At 48.9% G+C, this 22,272-nt stretch overlaps 1 pseudogene; it reads left to right on the top strand.

The window, feature by feature from the left end:
* The first annotated feature begins 1,690 nt into the window (after positions 1-1,690).
* LOC105037756 (putative pentatricopeptide repeat-containing protein At3g13770, mitochondrial) lies at positions 1,691-16,118 on the top strand (annotated as a pseudogene).
* Positions 16,119-22,272: the final 6,154 nt, after the last annotated feature.

Here is a 22,272-nt window from a genome sequence, read left to right as displayed (position 1 = left end):
GATAGAGTTTTGAGCTTAGAGAAGAACATATATGGGGATCCTTATTTATAGATGGAGGGCGCAACTGATCGACAGCGATATCTGTAACCGTCTGGTAGTGGACCGTTTAGAGCCGCGTGGAGTTTGTTATGGAGAGTAGTGGCGTCAGGGGTCGTTCAGGGCCACATGGAGCTTGTTGCGGGGAGTGGAGTGGTGTCTATTGTCGTGACTTACCAGAGAGTGGTGGAGCTGTGTGGAATCTATTGCAGAGAGTGGAGCAGGGTGGCGGCTCTTGTCGTGGCTTATCAGAGAGTTCGGATCCGTCGGTTGAAGCTCGGCTGGGATGCCTGATGGAGCAGGATGGCTCTTCACATCGTCGTTCTGGGAGAGGCTCGGATGTTCTGAGGTCGCTGACGTTTCAGGTGGGAGTCGTCTGCCGTAGGAGCTCGGATGGAGATTTTCTGTTGGCAGAGTCCGGGGAAGTCCAATCGCTAGGAAAGTCCGTCTGGGATTTATCTGATGTGGAGGCTCATCCGAAGATCGTCCACTGGGGAAGTCCGATTTTATGAGGAGCCTGGTAGGAAGTCGGTCGACGATGGACTTCGGATAGCACTGGGGAGGCTCGGTGGACATCGAAGGTGATCGGCTATCGCAGAGACCCAGCTGCCGGAGCTCGTCCTTTATAGAAGCTCGTCCGGAATCCATCCGCTGGAGAAGTTCGGATGGGATCCTGTTCTCGTGAGAGGTCAAGAGGGGACCGTCCATTGTAGGAGCTCGGGCGAGGACCAGTTGTCATGAAAGCTCGGAGTGGTGTCCCGTCGTAGAAGTTCATCCAGAATCCACTCGCTACGGAGTAGCTCGGCTGAAATCTACCTGTAATAGAAGTTCGGAAGAAATTTGTTTATAGTAGAAGTTTGAATGAGATTTACTTACAGTAGACGTCTGGAATAGCCAGCCTGCAGTAGGAGCTCGGAGCAGACCGCTCGTAGTAGAAGCTCGGCTCTCGCGGGAGCTCGATTAGGATCCGGGGGGTGGTCGACCGCCGTAGAAACTCGGGTGGAGTCTGGTTACCGTAGAAATCACGTCGTCGGGGAAGGTCGGATGCTGGCAAAGCCCGAAAGAAGTTCGGGGTAGAAACTCAGGTGGTTTGTTGCTGTAGAAGGTTGGTAGACAGTGAGTCCCAGAGGGCCTTCGGGGTGGCCCGATGGACGAATGCAGAAGTTCATCGTCGGATAAGTCCGGATGATCGAGGAGGTTCGGAGAAGCGCCACGCACAAGGTCGGGAGCCGGAAGAGCCCTGGAAGGATCGGTCTTTTACAAGCTTCGGTCGGGGGTATTTTATACCCAATAATATATATATATATATATATATATATATATATATATATATATATATATATATATATATATATATTATTTTCTAAGTTTTGTGCTTCTATATATTTTTATTGTCAATAATATCTTATTATTGAGAGTATTTTTGTTAAATATAGATTATCACCGCTTAGAATTTTACCAGACACAAATCTTCTATAGTATTTGTTTTATTTTTTTTTAAATAAATATAAAATTCATCAATTTTTTTATTTTTTATAATAAATATGATCATCTGATATGAAATTTATTTTTTCATACGAAATTAATCCCAACCAAATAGGCTGGAAACCGGGTGAAGTCTAACCGGATTGTAACCACGTGAGGTTGCAAATTGAGCTGACCCATTTGCAGACCTCCGTGTCGGCTGAAGATGGGGCAGGTGAATGGATGAAAGAGCACAGGTCTGGGAGCACGATATCTCCGGCGAAGTGTTTCAGAGGGACTACCTTTTTGAGCCGTCCTGTCTTCCGACAACCTGGATTCCAGGTTTGCGGAAAGAACCAGGTGGTAACGGTGAGTACTGAGTGCATGGCTGGGACCTTGACCGCTTGTATGCTCGCACCCGTTTCCTCTCCCCCACCAGTACGAAAATTCCTAGCAAAAAGAACTGATGCAGCCACTGCCATAACTAGTTATAGGGAGCTAATAAAAACACCATCCCTCCATGCTGAAATCGTCCACTCCCACCTGATTAAAACTGGACTTATCACCGATATCTCCAACGCCGACACACTCATCCACAAGCATTGCGAATCAGACCTGATCATTCACGCGCAACAATTGTTTGATGAAATGCCTGATAGAGATCTTGTTTCTTGGACTTCCTTAATTTCTGGGTATACCCGGCTACAGAGGCCTAGAGATGCTCTTGAAACTTTTGTTAACATGGTGAATCTGGGATTTGCTCCTAATAATTTCACCTTGGGAAGTGTACTCCGGTCGTGTTCTGAATGTGGGGAACTAAGAATTGGGGAACAGCTACATGGATCAATAGTGAAGATGGGCTTGCTTGAGAATGAGTTTATTGCTAGTGGCCTCATCTCCATGTACTCGAAGAGAAAAAGTTTGAGTACTGCAATGGAGATATTACGAAGAATGGAGGAAAAGGATGCATTCGCATGGACTACGATGATTGTTGGTTGCTCCAATGGTGGCAGTCCTTTGGAAGCTTTTGATCTCTTTGCTGAATTGCTTGAAAAGGATATGAGGCCTACAGAATATGCTTTTACTAGTGTTCTGAAGTCATGCGCATCTTTGGAGAGCCTGAAAGAGGGTGCTCAAGTTCATGGGTACGTTATAAAAACTGGCTTTGACGGGGACTCTTCAGTTAGAACTTCACTTCTTGATCTCTATGCAAAGTTTGGGGACCTATGCAGTGCACGCTTGATCTATGACCGATCTCCTTCGCGTGATGTGGTTATGTATACTGTGATGATTGGTGGGTATGCTTGGAATGGAAGTGCTGAACAAGCTTGTGAGATCTTTGAACAGAGGCGTGGAGAATCCGGAATCCACCCCAATGAGTTCACCTTTGCTAACATAATAGCTTCCGCTGCACAATCCGGCAAGCTTGACCTCGGTCTTGGTTTGCATGCTTTAGTCTTCAAAACAGGCCATGCTTTGGTGGTCCATGTAGAAGGTGCACTGGTTGACATGTATGCAAAGTGTGGGAACATAAATGATGCTTGCAAGATCTTTGAAAATATGAGGGGCAAGGACATCATATCATGCTCTTCCCTGCTTTCTGGCTTCTCTTGCAATGGGCCAGATGAAAAGGCATTGCAGTTTTTCTCAAGTCTACATAATGCTTCCATGAAGCTTGATCCCTTTTTATTAGCTAGTGCCACAACTTCATGTACCAAGCTTGCAGATCAGCTGCGAGGGAAACAGATCCATGCCCGGTGTTAGGTATAAAATACTCCCTAACCGAAGTTCATGACAGGAGTGACCCTCCGGGGATCCTACCGACTTCCGACCTCCGACGACATCTCTCCGAGCCTCTCTGGCAGCCGAGCCTCCTCAACGCTACCAAGTTTTGCCGACGGACAAGCCTCCGCCAGCGTCGACCGGATTCTTTGCGACGTCCGGACTCCTACGGGAGCCGGACTTCGTCCTCAACTCCGGCTGCAGGAAGACTCCGCCCGGACTCCTACGGGAGTCGGACTCTGTCCACGACTTCACTTGCAGGCAGACTTCATCCGGACTCCTACGGGAGCCGGACTCCGCCCACGACTTCACTTGCAGGCAGACTTCGTCCGGACTCCTACGGAAGCCGGACTCCGCCCACAACTTCAATTGCAGGTAGACTTCGTCCGGACTCCTACAGGAGTCGGACTTTGCCGCCAACTTCAATTGCAGGTAGACTTCGCCCGGACTCCTACGGGAGCCGGATCTCGTCCCCGACTCCGACTGCAGGGAGACTTCGCCCGGACTCCTACGGGAGTCGGATCTCGTCCCCGACTCCGGTTGCAGGGAGACTTCGCCCGGACTCCTATGGGAGCCGGATCTCGTCTCCGACTCCGACTGTGGGGAGACTCCGCCCAGACTCCTACGGGAGCCGGACTTCGCCCCGACTTCACTTACAGGTAGACTTCGTCCAGACTCCTACGGGAGCCGGACTTCGCCCCCAACTTCAATTGCAGGTAGACTTCGTCCGGACTCCTACGGGAGCCGGATCTCGTCCCCGACTCCGGCTGCAGGGAGACTTTGTCCGGACTCCTGCGGGAGCCGGACTTCGCCCCTGACTTTAAGTGCAGGTAGACTTCGCCCAGACTCCTATGGGAGCCGGACTTCATCCTCGACTTCAATTGCTGGAAGACTTCGTTCGGACTTCTACGGGAGCCGGACTTCATCCCCGACTTCAATCGCAAGAAGACTCCGTCCGGACTCCTACGGGAGCCGAACTTCGTCCCCGACTTTGATCGCAGGTAGACTTCGTCCGGACTCCTACGGGAGCTGGACTTCGTCCCCGATTTCAACTGCTGGAAGACTTCGTCCGGACTCCTACGGGAGCCGGATTTCGTCTCCGACTTCAACTGCTGGTAAACTTCGTCCGGACTCTTACGAGAGCCGGACTTCGCCCCTGACTTTAAGTGCAGGTAGACTCCGTTCGGACTCCTACGGGAGTCGGACTTCATCCCCGACTTCAACTGCTGGTAGACTCCGTCCGGACTCCTACGGGAGCCGGACTTCGTCCCCGACTTCAACTGCTGGAAGACTTCGTCCGGACTCCTACGGGAGCCAGACTTCGCCCCTGACTTCAACTGCTGGTAAACTTCGTCCGGACTCCTACGGGAGCCGGACTTCGCCCCTGACTTTAAATGCAGGTAGACTTCGTCCGGACTCCTGCGGGAGCCGGACTTCATCCCCGACTTCAACTACAAGAAGACTTCGTCCGGACTCCCACGGGAGTCGGACTTCGCCCCCGACTTTGATCGCAGGTAGACTTCGCCCGGACTCCTATGGGAGCCGGACTCCGTCCCCGACTTCAACTGCTAGAAGACTTCGACCGGACTTCGTCTCCGACTTCAACTGCAAGAGGACTTCGCCCAGACTCTTACGGAAGCTGGACTTCGTCCCCGACTTCGGCTGCAGGAAGACTTCGTCCGGACTCCTACGGGATCCGGACTCCAAGCCCTTACTGCAAGCGACCCACATCGAGTTTCCACTGCAAATGATCTACTTCAAATTTCTATCACGAGCGGCCTTGGCTGAGACTCCTCGACGAATGATCCCCATCTAGGCTTCTACGGGGATCGGACTCCAACCGAGACCTGGACTCCCTAGCAGGCCGCAGTAACGGCCACGACTCTGCTCCACTTCCTGCAACAGATCCCGCGCGGCTCCATCACTCCCTGGCCGGCCGTAGTAACGGCCACGACTCTGCTCCACTTCCTACGATGGATTCCGTGCGGCTCCATCACTCCCTAGCAAACCACAATAATGGCCACGATTCTGCTCCACTTCCTGCGACGGATACCACGCGGTTCCTCCACCCTCTGGCAAGTCGCGACAACAGACGCCGCTCCACTCCCCGCAACAGACTCCACGTGGTATGTCCCGGTGATGGCCACGATCCCACTCCACTACTCTTCGCAACAAACTCCTCCTGACCCTGGGCAGCCCACTGTCAGACGGTTACAGACATCGCTATCAGTCTGTTGCCCCCTCCGCCTATAAAAGAGGGACCCCAGATACGTTATTCTCTAAGCTCTAATTTTCTATCCCAAAATTCTGCTAAAATTTTCGTTCGAGCCCTCCATTCTTGTTGAGGCAGAGAACTGATTTGAGCATCGGAGGGTCTTGCCGGAGTAACCCCAACTCCGGTTTAGACTTCTTTTGCAGGTCCCGACGGCGACCGGGACTCCCTCGACTCCAGCTTCTCCAGCGCAGACGGATTTTTACACCAACAGGATTGGCGCTAGAGGAAGGGGGTATGTCTTCGCAGCACCCTTGTTCTTAAAGGAGCGCTCAACGGGACCGCCTCCGGTCATCTTTTCCGACATCCACTCCTCCTTCCCCCACTAGGTCTTTGCCCGATGCCTCCCCGCAAAGCATCCACGCGGCGATCCACGACCTCTGTGGCCAGATCTCAGGCTCCGACCTCACCTCCGATTTTTCAGCCTCCTCCTCCTCCTCCGGCAACGGCGGTTGGCGCGGAGCAATTCGACCTACTGGTGCAGCAGGTCAGAGACCTCACTGAAGCTGTGCAGGCCGTGCAACAGCAGCAGTAGCCGCAGGCATCAGTGCGACTGGAAAAAGCATCATTGGAACTTCAAAATTCGGCGATGGGACGGGCCACTTGGGCCAGCCATCCCGTCTTTCCCAGAAAGACGAATCCAAGGGTGGAGAGCCCTCAATCAGACCACGATTCTATCCCTGGAAGATCTCTACCTCCATTCTGCCAGAAGACCCTCGAGACCCGTAGTCGAGAGGATTTTCTGGACCGGAGGCTTTAGGAGATGAACAGGCGGATCGAAGAGCTCCGCCATGCTCCCCCCGCTTATGGTGAGGACATTTGTACTAACCCTCCCTTTTCTCAAATGATCATGCAGGAACCGATCCCGCCAAACTTCAAACTCCCTCAATTTGAAAGCTACGACGGGACTTCAGACCTGGTTGACCACCCGGAGGCCTTCCGGATGATGATGCTGCTTCATGGTGCATCCGACGCCATTCTGTACCGAGCCTTCCCATCCACCTTGAAGGGAGCAGTGAGAAATTGGTACTCGGCGCTGAAGTCGGGTACCATCTTTTTCTTCGATCAGATGAGCCACCAATTTGTGGCTCATTTTGTCAGCAGTCGGTACCCCCGGAAGGGTTCGGAGTCCCTCATCAACATCAAGCAGAGGGAGGGGGAGTCCATTCGGGCCTACATCAACCGTTTCAATGTCGCCGCGCTGGAGGTCCAGAACTTGGACCAATCGGTAGCGATGGTCGTCCTGAAAGGCGGCCTTCAGAAGAACGATCTTTTATTCTCCCTGGAAAAGAAGTACCCCAGGAATTTTGCTGACCTGTTGGCTCGGGCCGAAGGGTACACCTGAGTGGAAGAAGCCTTCAAAATGAAGGACGAGGAGACCACGAGAGAGCGGCAGGCGGGAGACTCGAGTAAGCCCGCAGTCGAAAAAGGGTCGAGAGAAGCTCAGCCACGTTCTCGAACTCCTCCCGGACACAAGCGCGTCCAGACTCCTCCTCGAGCTCGCAGGCAGGGAAGCCCGGATCGTCGAGCTCGGTGGGGCTCTCCCCCAGGAAGATTTCCCAACTATGCCCCCCTCAACGCATCGAAAACCCAGATGCTGATGGAGGTCAGAGAGCAGCTCCCTAGGCCAGAGAGGATGCGCACGCACCCCGGGAAGCACAATCCTAACAAGTTCTGCCTCTACCATCGCGACCATGGCCACAACACGGAGGAATGCATCCAGCTTCGAGATGAGATCGAGAAGCTCATCCGACGAGGTCGACTCGATAGGTTCATTCGACGCTGGCCTGAGGGTAGAGAAGATCGGCCAAGGGCCCTGCCGCAGCCTGAGCCACCGAGGGGGGAAGAGCAGCTTGGAGATCGGCCTCCAATTGGGATCATCAACTCCGTCTCTGGAGGACCTTGGCAGGAAGCAGACCTTCCACGGCCCTGAGATTTGAAAACTTGTAAATGTGTAACGAACGACTCTACTTTAAATCAAGATTCTTTTCAGATTTGTACATCTTTTCTTTTTTGGCACGGACTTGTGACGACAGGGGATGACACCTTCGGACAACAAAAACAAACCCTAATGTGAGCAAAGTCGAAGGCCCGGTTCTCCTTAGACCGGATGGGGGGAGAGGCCCCGCAATGCCCATATGCGCCCCCACAGCCATATTAGGGACAGGAGGAGAACCTCATCCTAACATGAGCAAAATCGAAGGCCCGGTTCCTCTTAGACCGGATGGGGGGAGAGGCCCCGCAATGCCCACATGTGCCCCCACAGCCATGTTAGGGATAGGAGGAGAACCTCACCCTAATATGAGCAAAGTCGAAGGTCCGGTTCCTCTTAGACCGGATGGGGGGAGAGGCCAAATAGTGCCCATATGCGCCCCCACAGCCATGTTAGGGACAGGAAGAGAACCTCACCCTAACATGAGCAAAGTCGAAGGCCCGGTTCTCCTTAGACCGGATGGGGGAGAGGCCCTGCAATGCCCACATGTGCCCCCACTGCCATGTTAGGGACAGGAGGAGAACCTCGTCCTAACATGAGTAAAGTCGAAGGCCCGGTTACACTCAGACCAGATGGGAGGAGAGGCCCCGCAGCGCCCATATGCGCCCCCATAGCCCTGTTAGCGACAAGAGGAGGATCTCGTCGTAAACTGAGCTGAAATCGACTATATCAGAAATAGGGGAAGAACCCCATCCTAACGCCAATCGAGATCTGGTCATTTAAGACCAGATAGGAAGAAGGGAACCTTCCCAGCGACCCCTTCGCACTCCCACGACCCCACCAAGAGCAGAGAAAAAACCCTCACTCAGAAAAAGAAAAGGAAAAGGGGAGGGGAGTTAAGAAGGAAAGCGAGGACTGCATCAGCGACGAATGGGAAATAAATTGCATCAAAGATGCAAGGAACCCCATCTCAGCAAGAATTGGAGTTCTTATCAAAATCCCCAACCTTCAAGAAAGCTCTAAACACGAGCCAGAGATAAGGCGGCTTCCTCAGGGCGACGATAAGCCCGGACCTCCAAGCTTGAACTCCGAAAGGGGGCGTCAGACCTGAGTGGTCCCGGACAAATCAGCGACCACAAACAGAAGGGCGGGTCAACGCGACGGCAATCGGGTACTTTCGAGCGGCATCGATATCGAACAATGCAAAAGCCGAAGGAAGCTCGGTAAATGACAATTCAACACATGAGTAAAGGAGGTAACGAAAAATTTCCTTTGCATTAATTAAGTATATATTACAGAGCCCTTGAGGCTGAAGAAGAAAGATGACAAGACAAGCAAGCCGGTGCGGAGACGATCAAGAACCTCTAGACGACATCGGCATCAAAAAGAAAAAGAAAAGCTACGACACCAACAAACAAACAAGCGGCAAAAGGAGACATATAGAAGGACGAAAGATAAAAAGAGCCCTAAGGGGGTCCGGCTTCCTCCGACCTCGAACTTTCAGCTTCGACCCTCGTCAGGGAACGCCTTAAACTTTCGACTTCTGCTTCCAATTCCTTCTCTCTCATTAGTATCTCCATGTATCTTCGATGAAATCGCTGGCTTTCGTTCTTCACCTCTCGACGCTTTTTTCTCAGGACCTCGGATTCCGCCTCCGTGTCCTTGACGGCCTGCTGCTCGCATACCAGCTGGATCTTCAATTGCTGCAGCTCGGCCTTCCTCTCCCCAAAGGCGACAGATAGCTCTTCTACGGTTCTTCTCAGGGATTGGAGTTCGCTGGAATCCCGAGCGGGAGCAAGCTGAGCCCCTCCAGCTAGCTGCCTCTGAAGGCGGGCAACCTCGTCGGTCGCCATCCTGAGCTTCCCTCTGTATTCATCCACCTACCTACACCAGCCGGCCCGATACGCGTCATAGCTCGCCTCGGCATCCTGGAGCTGTTGCTGAAGGTCAGAGACCTTCTTCAACCATTCCTGATCGCTGTCGGCCCGAGTCAGAAGCCGGGACAAGCTTCCTTCCAACTGGCTAATCCTCTCCTGTGCAGCCGACAGCTCCACTCTGAGAGAACTGATCTTGGCAGCTTGAGCCCAAGATCGGTCGCTGGCGCGCTTCTTGTGTTCCTTGAGCTCCTTCTCGAAGTTCGTCTTCCTCTGACTGTACTCCATGATCCCCTTCACGTGGAGGTTCCGGAAGCGGATGGCCTTCGCAGTGGCTTCAGAGTGGCTCTTCCTCAACCTGCGAAGCTCGCCATTTATCTTCTTCGATCTTTTTGTTAAATGAAGAACCTTCTTCTTCAGACGCTGGATCGTGGACTTCAGTAGAATCTCCTGTGGCAGGGGAAGCGCTTCGGCAGGACACTGCCATCGGGAGACAAAAGCGTCAAGGTGCATCCCATTGCAGAAAGAAAAACAAAAAAAAAAGGAGGAAGGAAGAGTGGAGAAGCCCTCCATAGGGAGAAATTCAACTTTATTGATTGAATGTTTCTTAAAGATAAAAAGGAAAAAAAAAATTGTAGTAAAAAAAAAATACAAGGTCAGAGGTCTCAGACCTCTGAAGTGGGAGTTGGGGAGCTCAGTGTCCCTGGAAGGGGGGCTGCGGTGGCAGTAGCAGTGGGAGAGGGACCGACTTCGTCTTCAGACTCCTCGCCCAAGAAGCTGAGATCAAGCTCGAGAAATTTCCTGACCACCTTCTCCTGGCAGAGCTCGAATCCTTTGATGAATGCTTCTTTGCCGAACTTGACGTTCAGGTCCCTTATCTCCGCAGAGGCCTTGAACTCCTCCACCGCTAGAACCCTGGCCTCCGAGATCAGGATCGGGATCTGCTCCGCCAAATTTGCGACCTCGGCCTCCGCCTTCCTCACCTTCTCCTCCGAGGTCTACTTCTCTTTCTCCAGGGCCTGCTTTTCTTTCTCCAGGGCCTCTTGAAGGGTAACTACTTCGGCTGCCTTTTCTTTGAGGCGAGCGACTTCGGTCCAACGACTTTCCTCCGCCTGGATGGCGTCCCTCCTCACCCGGTTCGTCGCCTCGATATTGGCAAGGAGCTGGTGTCCAATCTGTAAGGGTGACTAGGAGGTCAGAACGGACGTCGAAAAGCTAATTAAATGAAGATCTGCTTACCTCGAGAAAGGACCCTAGGGAGTCCCAAACCCGCTGTTCGGGGTCGGCGTGATCAATCCTCTCGACGACCTCGAACAGGATGCAGCCGTCAATCAACCGCTTTATCAAGTCCCTGTCATTGAAGGGATTTTCCCTCGGCTCTTCGTCGGAACCGTGGGATTCTTCGATGGCGGTCCGGCGGCTACTCACCCTGCGGGCCACCGACTTCCTTCTCCTCCCCCTCTCGGCCCCAGGCACCATCTCGATGCGGTCCCCTGAGGTGGGAACCTCAGTGGGAGAGCTCCTTGAAGAGGCCCGGGGAGCTGGGGGCTCGACGTCTGAAGGAACGTCGATCGTGGGGGCCACCTGGGCGGGCGTGATTGAGCTCGTCTCCTCCGTTCTGACCTTCTTTGCTGATCCGGAGGCTGCGACACCTTTTCTTTTGTGGGCCTTGAGGCCCCTGGCGAGCATCCATGCTGCTTCGGCGTCCATCCCTAAAAAAAAAAAAAAGAAGAAGAAAGTGAGAAGAGAAAAAGAAGATCAGTGATGGGGTGAAAAAGGAAGAAGCGACACACAAAAAAAAAAGAGAGAGAAAAAAAAGAAGAAGAGCAGGAGAAAAGAAGAGGAAAGGAAAGGTGGGATACTCGCAGGATCCTAGGGACTCAAGTCGATGTTGAACAAAAACTGCTCCTTCAGAAGGTTGGGAAGGGAAGGAGCCGAATAACCAAGAAGCTTCCGGGCGGCCTGAAGGTCGTCCTCCCCCAGGCTAGGAGCCCAGCGGATAGAGTCCCTCAGAGAGCCCCAAGGGGGCAATCCCAGTCTCAAAGTCGGGCAGTGGACGAAGAGGTACTTCTCCTTCCAGTTATGGATTGAAGAGGGAGCACCTTTCAGCAACCCCTTCTTACCAAACTGGGGGGAGAAATACCATCAGTCCTTTACTGAGGGGTGACGCTTGAAGGTGTAGAAGTGCCTAAGCAAAGAAAGAGATGGCTGAACTTCGACTACATGGCAAAGGGAGAGGAACCCTATCAAAAACCTAAAGAAATTCGGCGCTACTGAAGCTAAAGAAATATCCAAGAAACGGAAAAGGGCGACGACGAAGGGCGGAAGCGGAAGTCGGAGTCCGGTATGGAAGGCCTCCTGATACAGGCAGAAACGATCAGGTGGGGGGGTGCTAGCCCGGTCGGAGGGATCAGGAAGCTCCAGATTATACTTCGGAGGAACTCCATACTGAACCCTTATCAGTAGAAGTTTGTTCGGAGTCAGAGAACAAGGAATGGCACCCAGTGCAAAAATTAGGCGAGGACCAGCCCCAAATGTGGGTTCGTCTACAGTGTAGGGATTTTGGGGGGCTGAGGTGGATGAACTCCCGAAACTACTAGAGGCGGAGGTGCTAGAAGACATTTCAAATAAGGGCCCTAAAGATCCTGGAGAAATCAGGCGGGACAAGGGGCGAAAGGTTTGCGGGGGACCAAACTGGAGGAATGCGACAGAAGAAAAATAGAGGAGAAAAGGCCCCTAAATGGCAAGAAGAGGAACAAAAGTTCCGGGACTAACCTAGATCGCTCTGAAGGATGCAGAGGGGCGAGGACAGGGATGACTCGAAGAACGCTTAGGGCCAAGGTGGATTCCAAAGAGGGTCAGAGCTCTCAGAGGGAAGGCAGACACGGAACTCTCAGGCAGAATGAAACTCCTGAAGGTAGAAAGGCGGGTTTAAATAGACCCTGGGATCCGGTGCTATAATGATCGCGGATCTCCCCAGGCCGACCCACGCTCGCCATGTGTCCCACTCGCCACCGCAGGCGGCTAAAAGCGGCTGACAGCTGACAGAGCCATTACTGCACCGTGCCTGGGTCAACGTACCAGTGGAAATTTTGAAAGGTCCCTTTGGATCGCTCCGATTTGAAAAGACTCCGGCACGCGTGTATTTAATGCCAGAATATCTGAGGGCGATCGTGCACAGAATTCAAGGGGACAACTTCAGCTGCGAAAACTTTTTTGTACTTCCTTCATTCGAAACTCGAACTCGGAAGTAAGGGGACTGGTGTTAGGTATAAAATACCCCCCAGCCAAAGTTCGTGACAGGAGTGACCCTCCGGGGATCCTACCGACTTCCGACCTCCGACGACATCTCTCCGAGTCTCTCTGGCAGTCGAGCCTCCTCAACGCTCTCAAGTTTTGCCGACGGACAAGCCTCCGCCAGCGTCGACCAGATTCTTCGCAACGTCCGGACTCCTACAGGAGCCAGACTTCATCCTCAACTCCGGCTGCAGGAAGACTCTGCCCGGACTCCTACGGGAGCCGGACTCCGCCCACGACTTCACTTGCAGGCAGACTTCATCCAGACTCCTATGGGAGCCGGACTCCGCCCACGACTTCACTTGCAGGCAGACTTCGTCCGAACTCCTACGGGAGCCGGACTCCGCCCACAACTTCAATTGCAGGTAGACTTCGTCCGGACTCCTACGGGAGCCGGACTTCGCCCCCAACTTCAATTGCAGGTAGACTTCGCCCGGACTCCTACTGGAGCCGGATCTCGTCCCCGACTCTGGCTGTAGGGAGACTTCGCCCGGACTCCTACGGGAGCCGAATCTCGTCCCCGACTTTGGCTGCGGGGAGACTCCGCTCGGACTCCTACGGGAGCCGGACTTCGCCCCAACTTCACCTACAGGTAGACTTCGTCCGGACTCCTACGGGAGCCGGACTTCGCCCCCAACTTCAATTGCAGGTAGACTTTGCCCGGACTCCTACGGGAGCCGGATCTCGTCCCCAACTCCGGCTGCAGGGAGACTTCGTCCGGACTCCTGCGGGAGTCGGACTTCGCCCAGACTCCTACGGGAGTCGGACTTCATCCCCGACTTCAACTGCTGGAAGACTTCGTCTGGACTCCTACGGGAGCCGGACTTCATCCCCGACTTCAACCACAAGAAGACTTCGTCCAGACTCCTACGGGAGCTGGACTTCACCCCCGACTTTGATCGCAGGTAGACTTCGTCCAGACTCCTACGGGAGCCGGACTTTATCTCCGACTTCAACTGCTGGAAGACTTCGTCCGGACTCCTACGGGAGCCAGACTTTGTCCCCGACTTCAACTGCTGGTAAACTTCGTCCAGACTCCTACGGGAGCCAGACTTCACCCCTGACTTTAAGTGCAGGTAGACTCCGTCCGGACTCCTACGGGAGCCGGACTTCGTCCCCGACTTCAACTGCTGGTAGACTCCGTTCGGACTCCTATGGGAGCCGGACTTCATCCCCGACTTCAACTGCTGGAAGACTTCGTCCGGACTCCTACGGGAGCCGGACTTCGCCCCCAACTTCAACTGCTGGTAAACTTCGTCCGGACTCCTACGGGAGTCGGACTTCGGTCCTGACTTTAAATGCAGGTAGACTTTGTCTGGACTCCTACGGGAGCCGGACTTCATCCCTGACTGCAACCGCAAGAAGACTTCGTCCGGACTCCCACGGGAGCCGGACTTCGCCCCCGACTTTGATCGCAGGTAGACTTCGTCCGGACTCCTACGGGAGCTGGACTCCGTCCCCGACTTCAACTGCTGGAAGACTTCGTCTGGACTTCGTTCCCGACTTCAACTGCAAGAGGACTTCGCCCAGACTCTTACGGAAGCCGGACTTCGTCCCCGACTTCGACTGCAGAAAGACTTCGTCTGGACTCCTACGGGAGCCAGACTCCAAGCCCTTACTGCAAGCGACCCACACCGAGTTTTCGCTGTAAATGATCTACTTCAAATTTCTATCACGAGCGGCCTTGGCCGAGACTCCTCGATGAAGGATCCCCATCCAGGCTTCTATGGGGACCGGACTCCAACCGAGACATGGACTACCTGGCAGGCCGCAGTAATGGCCACGACTCTGCTCCACTTCCTGCAACAAATCCTGCGCGGCTCCATCACTCCCTGGCCGGCCGCAGTAACGGCCACGACTCTGCTCCACTTCCTGCGATGGATTTCATGCGGCTCCATCACTCCCTGGCAAACCACAATAATGGCCACGATTCTGCTCCACTTCCTGCGACGGATACCACGCGGTTCCTCCATCCTCTGGCAAGTCGCGACAACGGACGCCGCTCCACTCCCCGCAACAGACTCTACGTGGCATGTCCCGGTGATGGCCACGATCCCACTCCACTACTCTTCGTAACAAACTCCTCCTGACCCTGGGCAGCCCACTGCCAGATGGTTACAGACATCGCTATCAGTCTGTTGTCCCCTTCGCCTATAAAAGGGGGATCCCAGATACGTTATTCTCTAAGCTCTAATTTTCTATCCCAAAACTCTGCTAAAATTTTCGTTCGAACACTCCATTCTTGTTGAGGCAGAGAACTGACTTGAGCGTCGGAGGGTCTTGCCGGAGTAACCCCAACTCCGGTTTAGACTTCTTTTGCAGGTCCCAGCGGTGACCGCGACTCCCTCGACTCCAGCTTCTCCGGCGCAGGCGGATTTTTGCACCAACACCTAGATTATAAAACTTGGACATGAATCTGATAAATGTGTGGCCAGTGCCCTCGTAGACATGTATGCAAAGAGTGGCAGCATTGAGGATGCCCATCAGGTTTTTGAGAATCTTTCAGCGAAGGACAGGATAGCTTGGACAGCTATGATTGATGGATATGCACAGCATGGGCAAGGTAGAAAAGCCTTAGACTTGTTTAATCAGATGATAGCAGCAGACATCGATCCTAATGGAATCGCCTTGGTCAGCATCCTAAATGCTTTCAGTCATTCAGGTCTGGTAAGAGAGGGTCTCTGCTTATTTCGGCTCATGTCTTCAGCTTATGGAATCAAACCAGTGGTCAACCATTATGCATGTGTTGTGGACCTTTTGGGGCGTGCAGGTCGGCTGGAAGAGGCATTTAAGTTCATAATAACAATGCCGATAGAACCAAATCCCACTATATGGAGATCACTTTTAGGAGCATGCAGAAACCACAAGAATCTTAAATTAGGTATCTGTGCTGCAGAACGTCTCCTTGATTTGGAACCAGAAGATGACGCAACTTATGTGCTCTTAGCAAATATGTATGCATGTGCTGCCTGTTGGAATAAATCTTTTGAAGCACGGCATGCGATGAAGGAAAGGGGATTAAGAAAGGCTCCAGGGCTAAGTTGGCTGGAGGTGGGGAAGAGCTTCCATGTCTTTGGATCCAGCGATTCTTCACATCCTCAAAAGGAGCAAATATACAATGTACTGGGATCTCTGATGTGTGAGATTAAGAAGGCTGGTTATGTGCCACAAACCGAGCTTGCCTTGCATGCAGTGGGTGAAGAGGAGAAAGAGAAACTGTTGCATGACCATAGTGAGAAACTTGCTGTTGCTCTCGGGCTTATAAGTACACCTGCAGGATCTTGTATTCGAATTTTCAAGAATCTCAGAATTTGTGGTGATTGCCACAATGCCATTAAGTTTATTTCTTTATTAAATGGAAGAAAAGTCGTGGTGAGGGATGTCAGTAGATTTCATCACTTCTATGATGGTGCTTGTTCTTGTGGTGATTATTGGTGAGTGCATAATATACTATCAGCATTGTAACACATTCATCAAATAGCTGCATGTAGCAATTTGAAGAAGAAAGTGTAGCTTCAAGCATGTATCTTTCTTCATGAAACTCTTGCATGTCGTTATTGAGCTAAATGGTGGATTCTGATATGCGTGTTACACTCTTCTGAGGAATGGACCAATGCACGCGCAATTGATTTTTTCTCTAAAAAAAAAAAAAGAAAAGACATGATGAGTTTGCTACCGGATCTGACCTAATTTAATACAAACTTTTGCTCTGCACATCCTGTGTTGTATCCAGCTTCCGCATCTAAGGTCGGACGGATGAGGTGATGGTGTATGCTGGGGTGCCGCTTGAGCTTCAACTTCAAATCTGCAAAAAAATTCTATCGGAGTATTTTTCGGCGATGATCCTTTAACGCTCAAGTCAGAAGATAAAGAACAACAAGAGAGAGAGAGTAGGAGTTGAGAACTTATTTTGGGGGATCTTCGCATCCCTTTATATATAGATGAAGAGTTGGAGTCATGCACGCCCTGGAGTCTTGGCCGATCCTCAATTTTTGCGCGTAGATTAGGTTAGCGGAGAGTTTCTTCTTTTGGAGCATGATTCAATCGGAGATATTTTGTCTTATCCGAACTTTCTTGAATTGGATAAGCAATGGAATCAGTCAACAAAGGATACTATCTTTTCTAGGAATAGATTTGTATGGGCCAATCTGAAAGCAGCTTGTCAGAAGCTAAAGTATAAAGTTCAATGGGGGTTTATGTATGGACCTTGATCGAAACCGAGGTTCGAACTTCCATCCTTGGCTTATCATGGGCTGGTTCCTGAATGAGATCCCGAATGAGTGCCAAGGATGAGGTAAAAAGCTTGGCGATATCCCATGCAGACACCTCGACTAGATTTGAAGTCCGAGCTTCCACCCATAGCGAGCCGATCTGGGGCATTCTCCATGTTCACACCTCAGCAGCGAATACCTCGATAAGCCAAGGAAGGGACCTAGCCGAGGCCGAGGTGAGGATTCACAACAGATCCCCCCCACTCTTGAACCCGAGCTAGCACGAGATCAGTTGAATAGAGTAAACATCCGATGCCAAATCAATCCTACCAAACTGTCTGCCACGCTTCCGACTCGAGATCGTGAGTCGAAGGTCGCGACAACCGCTGCATACTTATGAAGAACTCTCTTTATAAGTATGCAAGGCATCTCATCACGATATCAATACATCACAGCAGAATAAAATTCAAATAATTATTATTCAATTTTAATTCAAATAACTAAATCAAATGTCTTACATCCAATAAAGTTTCATTAAAAATAAAATAATAGATCTAAGTTCAATGAAGTTGACAATACTAAATCTCGCCTCTAAAAGCTCTGTCTCAATATTATTACCCACGCTCGTAATTAATTATCTGAATCTGAAAAATAAAAAAAAAATAATGAGCTAGACAGCCCAATAAGTAATAAATATCTCAACTAGACATTTCAGATATTATATGATATTCAAGAATAAATACTGTGAATAAATATAAAAATATATTTCATGCTAATTCAATGCAAATTTAATCTTTTTCAAATATTCACATATAATATAATCATAAATCTGATTCAAATCAAAATACTCGTAACTCAATAGCCTCGATTATGACCAATGTTTAACCCTCATTGACGGGGTCCACTAAATATCAGTATACAACCCCCACTGGCAGGGTTCACTAAACACCAGTGCACAACCCCCACTAGCAGGGTCCATAAATACCAGTGCATCACCCCCACTGGCAGGATCCACTGAGCACCAATGTATAATCTCTATTGGCGGGGCTCACTGAAACATAGTTAGGCTGAGAGCATAAATCTGATCTATATCAAAATACTTTTGTATCATAACATATCATAATTTTCACTGAACATATGTATAATCAATAAACCATAGTATTTCAGAATCATTTTTCGTTCAAAACACAATTTCATAAATCATGCATAATTCTAAGAATAATTATATTTGCTTTCAAAATAAATATGAAATATCTCGAGAAGATGATTCATTACTTACCTTTCATAGATCACTAAGCAAACAGATCGACTAACTTCTAGGAGATTCTTCAGTGTCTATTATCCAGAATAATATTCTTGTCTTAATTCTATTTCAAAATTAAATCTAAACAAATCCTAAATCAAAACACCACTTAGGATCAGACACTTCACTAAACTTGATCAAAATTATCAAAATGAAGCTTTTCACTATGCTAATCTTAGAAAGATAACTTTGTGAGAGAGAAATTCATCAAGAGAAAGAAACAATCTAGAGAAAAAAATTTTAGAGAGAGAAAGTTCAATATTCTAGAGAGAGAAAGTAAGGATTTAGACTGAAGGAAGAGAAAAAAGAGGAAGAGAGAGAAGAGAGAAAATCCTCTCTTTTCTTTTTTTTTTCTTTTTTTTTCTTCCCATGGTTTCTTTTGGGCGAAACAGGGGACCGAGTGGCCCCCTTTTTGACCGACCGATCAGAGCCGCAGCCGGCACGACGGTGGCCGGTGGCAGGAGAACAACACACTCATGGCCCAGAGGGACCAAATCTGGCGGTTGGCGGTGACCATCGGCACCAAAAAACCAAGAAAAAAGGGATGAAATAGGGGACTCTTTTTCTGACAAAATTCGACGACTCTGGTCACCGATGACCGTGCACACAGGCAAGGGAAGGAAGGGAGAGAAGAGAGGAAGAGAAATCGGAGCTTATCTCGAGCTTCGGTGACCTCTTCGATGAAAAATCGAGGTGAGCACGGTGATGACTTTTGCGAGAAAATTTTGACAATCCTCGTCGTTTCGCTCCAAATTTCTTGGTGGGAAGAAGGGAGAAGGGGTCTCCCCCTTAAATAGAGCCGGAGGGAGGAGTTTGACTCCTCCCTGATAGGGTTTTTCGACTCCAATTAGGAGCTGATCAGAGGAGAAGAAGACTCTCAGGAGTCTTCTTCAATTTTTCTTTTCTTGTGGGTTGGGTTTAAGGCCTACGTGGGCTGGGTACTACATTCTTTCTTTCTAAAAATAAATTTTGTTCTCAAAATTTTTCTTGCTTAAGTCCTAAAAAATTCATATTACTTTTACGTTAAATCATGTCATCCTCTAATTTCAAAATCAAATCTTTCATCATAATATCTATCAAATCAAATTACTATTATGATCAGTTTCAGAACAATTCAGGCCACTATGCTTTCATTGCGCACTCTGATTCAGTCCACTAGTACACGTATGTCAACTTAAATTTCTAAATTATATTATGATCAATATAAATCATTGTCCCAATATCCCTAGTGTCTACCCACCTACACTCATGTCTGATTCTATATGTCATATAGTTTATCCACTTATACTCTAATACCATATTAATTGTCACATCTTCGACTCGAGATCGCGAGTCGAAGATCGCGGCAACCGCCGCATACTTATGAAGAATTCTCTTCATAAGCATGGAAGGCATCTCATCACGATATCAATGCATCACAGCAGAATAAAATTTAAATAATTATTATTCAACTTTAATTCAAATAACTAAATCAAATATCTTACATCCAATAAAGTTTCATTATAAATAAAATAATAGATCTAAATTCAATGAAGTTAACAATGCTAAATCTCACCTCTAAAAGTTTTATCCCAACATTATTATCCACACTCACAATTAATTATCTGAATCAAAAAAATAAAAAGAAAGATAATGAGCTAGATGGTCTAGTAAGTAACAAATATCTCAACTAGATATTTCAGATAATTATATGATATTCAAGAATAAATACTGTGAATAAATATAAAAATATATTTAATGCTAATTCAATGCAAATTCAATCTTTTCAAATATTCACATATAATATAACCATAAATTTAATTTAAATCAAAACACTTGTAACTCAACAGCCTCGACTATGATCAATGTTTAACTCTCATTGACGGGGTCCACTGAATATCAACGCACAACTCCTACTGACAGGATCCACTAAATACCAGCGCACAACCCCCACTAGTAGAGTCCACTAAATACTGTGCACAAACTCCACTGGCAGGATCCACTGAGTACCAACGTATAATCTCCATTGGTGGAGCCCACTGAAACGTAGTTAGGCTGAGAGCATAAATCCGATCTATATCAAAATACTTTTGTATCATAACATCTCATAATTTTCACTGAATATATGCATAATCAATAATCTATAGTATTTCAAAAATACTTTTTATTCAAAACATAATTTCATAAATCATGCATAATTTTAAAAATAATTATATTTACTTTTAAAATAAATATGAAATATCTTGAGAAGATGATTCATTACTTTACCTTTCACAGACCACTGAGCAAACAGATCGACTAACTTCTAGGAGATTCTTCAGTGCCTATTATCCAAAATAATATTCTTATCTTAATTCTAATTTAAAATTAAATCTAAACAAATTCTAAATCAAAACTCTACTTAGGATCAGACACTTCACTAAACTTGATCAAAATCATCAAAAGGAAGCCTTTCACTATACTAATCTTAGAAAGATAACTTTGTGAGAGAGAAATCCATCAAGAGAGAGAAATAATCTAAAGAGAAAAAGTAGAGAGTGAAAGTTCAATATTCTAGAGAGAAAGCAAGGATTCAGACTGAAGGAAGAGAAACAAGAAGGAGAGAGAGAGAAGAGAGAAAATCCTCTCTCTTTTTTTTTTCTTTTTTTTTTCTTCCCATGGTTTCTTTTGGGCTAAACAGGAGACCGAGTGGCCCCCCTTTTGACTGATCGATCAGGGCCGCAGTCGGCACGACGGTGGCCAGCGGCAGGAGAATAATGCACCCGTGGCCCAGAGGGACCAAAGCCGACGATCGGCAGTGACCACCGACGTCAGAAAATCAAGAAAAGAGGGACAGAACAGGGGACTTTTTCTCCGACAAAATTCGATGACTTCAGTCGCTGGCGACCATTCACACAAGCAAGGGAAGGAAGGAAGAGAAGAGAGGAAGAGAAATCGAGGCTTACCTCAAGCTCCGGTGATCTCTCCGACGAAAAATCAAGGCGAGCATGGTGACGGCTTCCATGAGAAAATTCTGACGATCCTCACTGTTTCGCTTCGGATTTCTTAGTGGGAAGAAGGGAGAAGGGGTCTCCCCCTTAAATAGAGCCGGAGGGAGGAGTTTGACTCCTCCCCGGTAAGATTTTTCAACTCTGATTAGGAGCTGATCGGAGGCGAAGAAGACTCTCAGGAGTCTTCTTTGATTTTTTCTTTTTTTGTGGGCTGGGTTTAAGGCCTATGTGGGTCGGGTACTACACTGTCGCTCAATATTTTGGTTGTCGATATGTGTCGAAGATCAGTGCTGTTGGTCTGCCAATCCTATCATCTAAGCTGTCGAATTCATGGATCCACATAGCCTCATCACCACCAATCAGAGAATGCCACTTGTGCATCAATAGTGGGAGGTGAAATGCCTTCAAATCGGAGCCATTCGAGCTCCTATAAATAGATGTAGTTCACCCCATTCTTTTTTTACTTTTACTTTTTTACTGTTTCAAATGGAGTGGGATTCAGTCATTTGGATGATTTTTAGTGAACTCCTCAACCACAGCTGAAATCCATCTGTTGATCTCAGTCTACGCTCCTAAGTTTGCTCGGCCGTATCCTTCTTTAGGTCAGTCCTCCATTCTCCGTTAGGTCTTCATGATGAGTGCGTCAAATTCATCCTTGCCTACTTGGACCTCGGGCGATGCTCTAGGAGATGCAGACCCTATGTCTGATGTGAGCTATTCTTCGAGTGAACCCAAAGTGAGAGAGGTGCCGGAGTTTGGTCCTTTTAGGGTAGGTTCTACCCTCTCCTCAGAGGACTTAGAAATTATTCATTTGAAGTTCATATCTCGATCGAGCTTAGGCTGGAGGTCGCTGCTTCTAGGGAGTGCATAGCTCTTCCATCTTGAGGTTGGATTGACCTCTACAAGGAATCTTTTAAAGTTGGGCTTAGGTTACTTCTAATTTCTTAATAGTAGAGCTGCTAAATATATACCAAATAGCCCCCTGTTGTATAGCACCAAACTTATGGCATTTAATCATAGTTTTTTTTTATTCATTGCCTTCTCCTCAGGGTCAGACTGATCACTCATCTCTTCAGAGTATACTTCACATTAAAAGAGCACACTAAGGAGGTCGGATGGTGGTACGCCTCT

The sequence above is a fragment of the Elaeis guineensis genome, chromosome 15 (assembly GCF_000442705.2).
Source record: "Elaeis guineensis isolate ETL-2024a chromosome 15, EG11, whole genome shotgun sequence".
Classification (NCBI taxonomy): domain Eukaryota; kingdom Viridiplantae; phylum Streptophyta; class Magnoliopsida; order Arecales; family Arecaceae; genus Elaeis; species Elaeis guineensis.
Note: the sequence above shows the minus strand (reverse complement) of the source record. Positions and strands in the feature narration are given on the sequence as shown.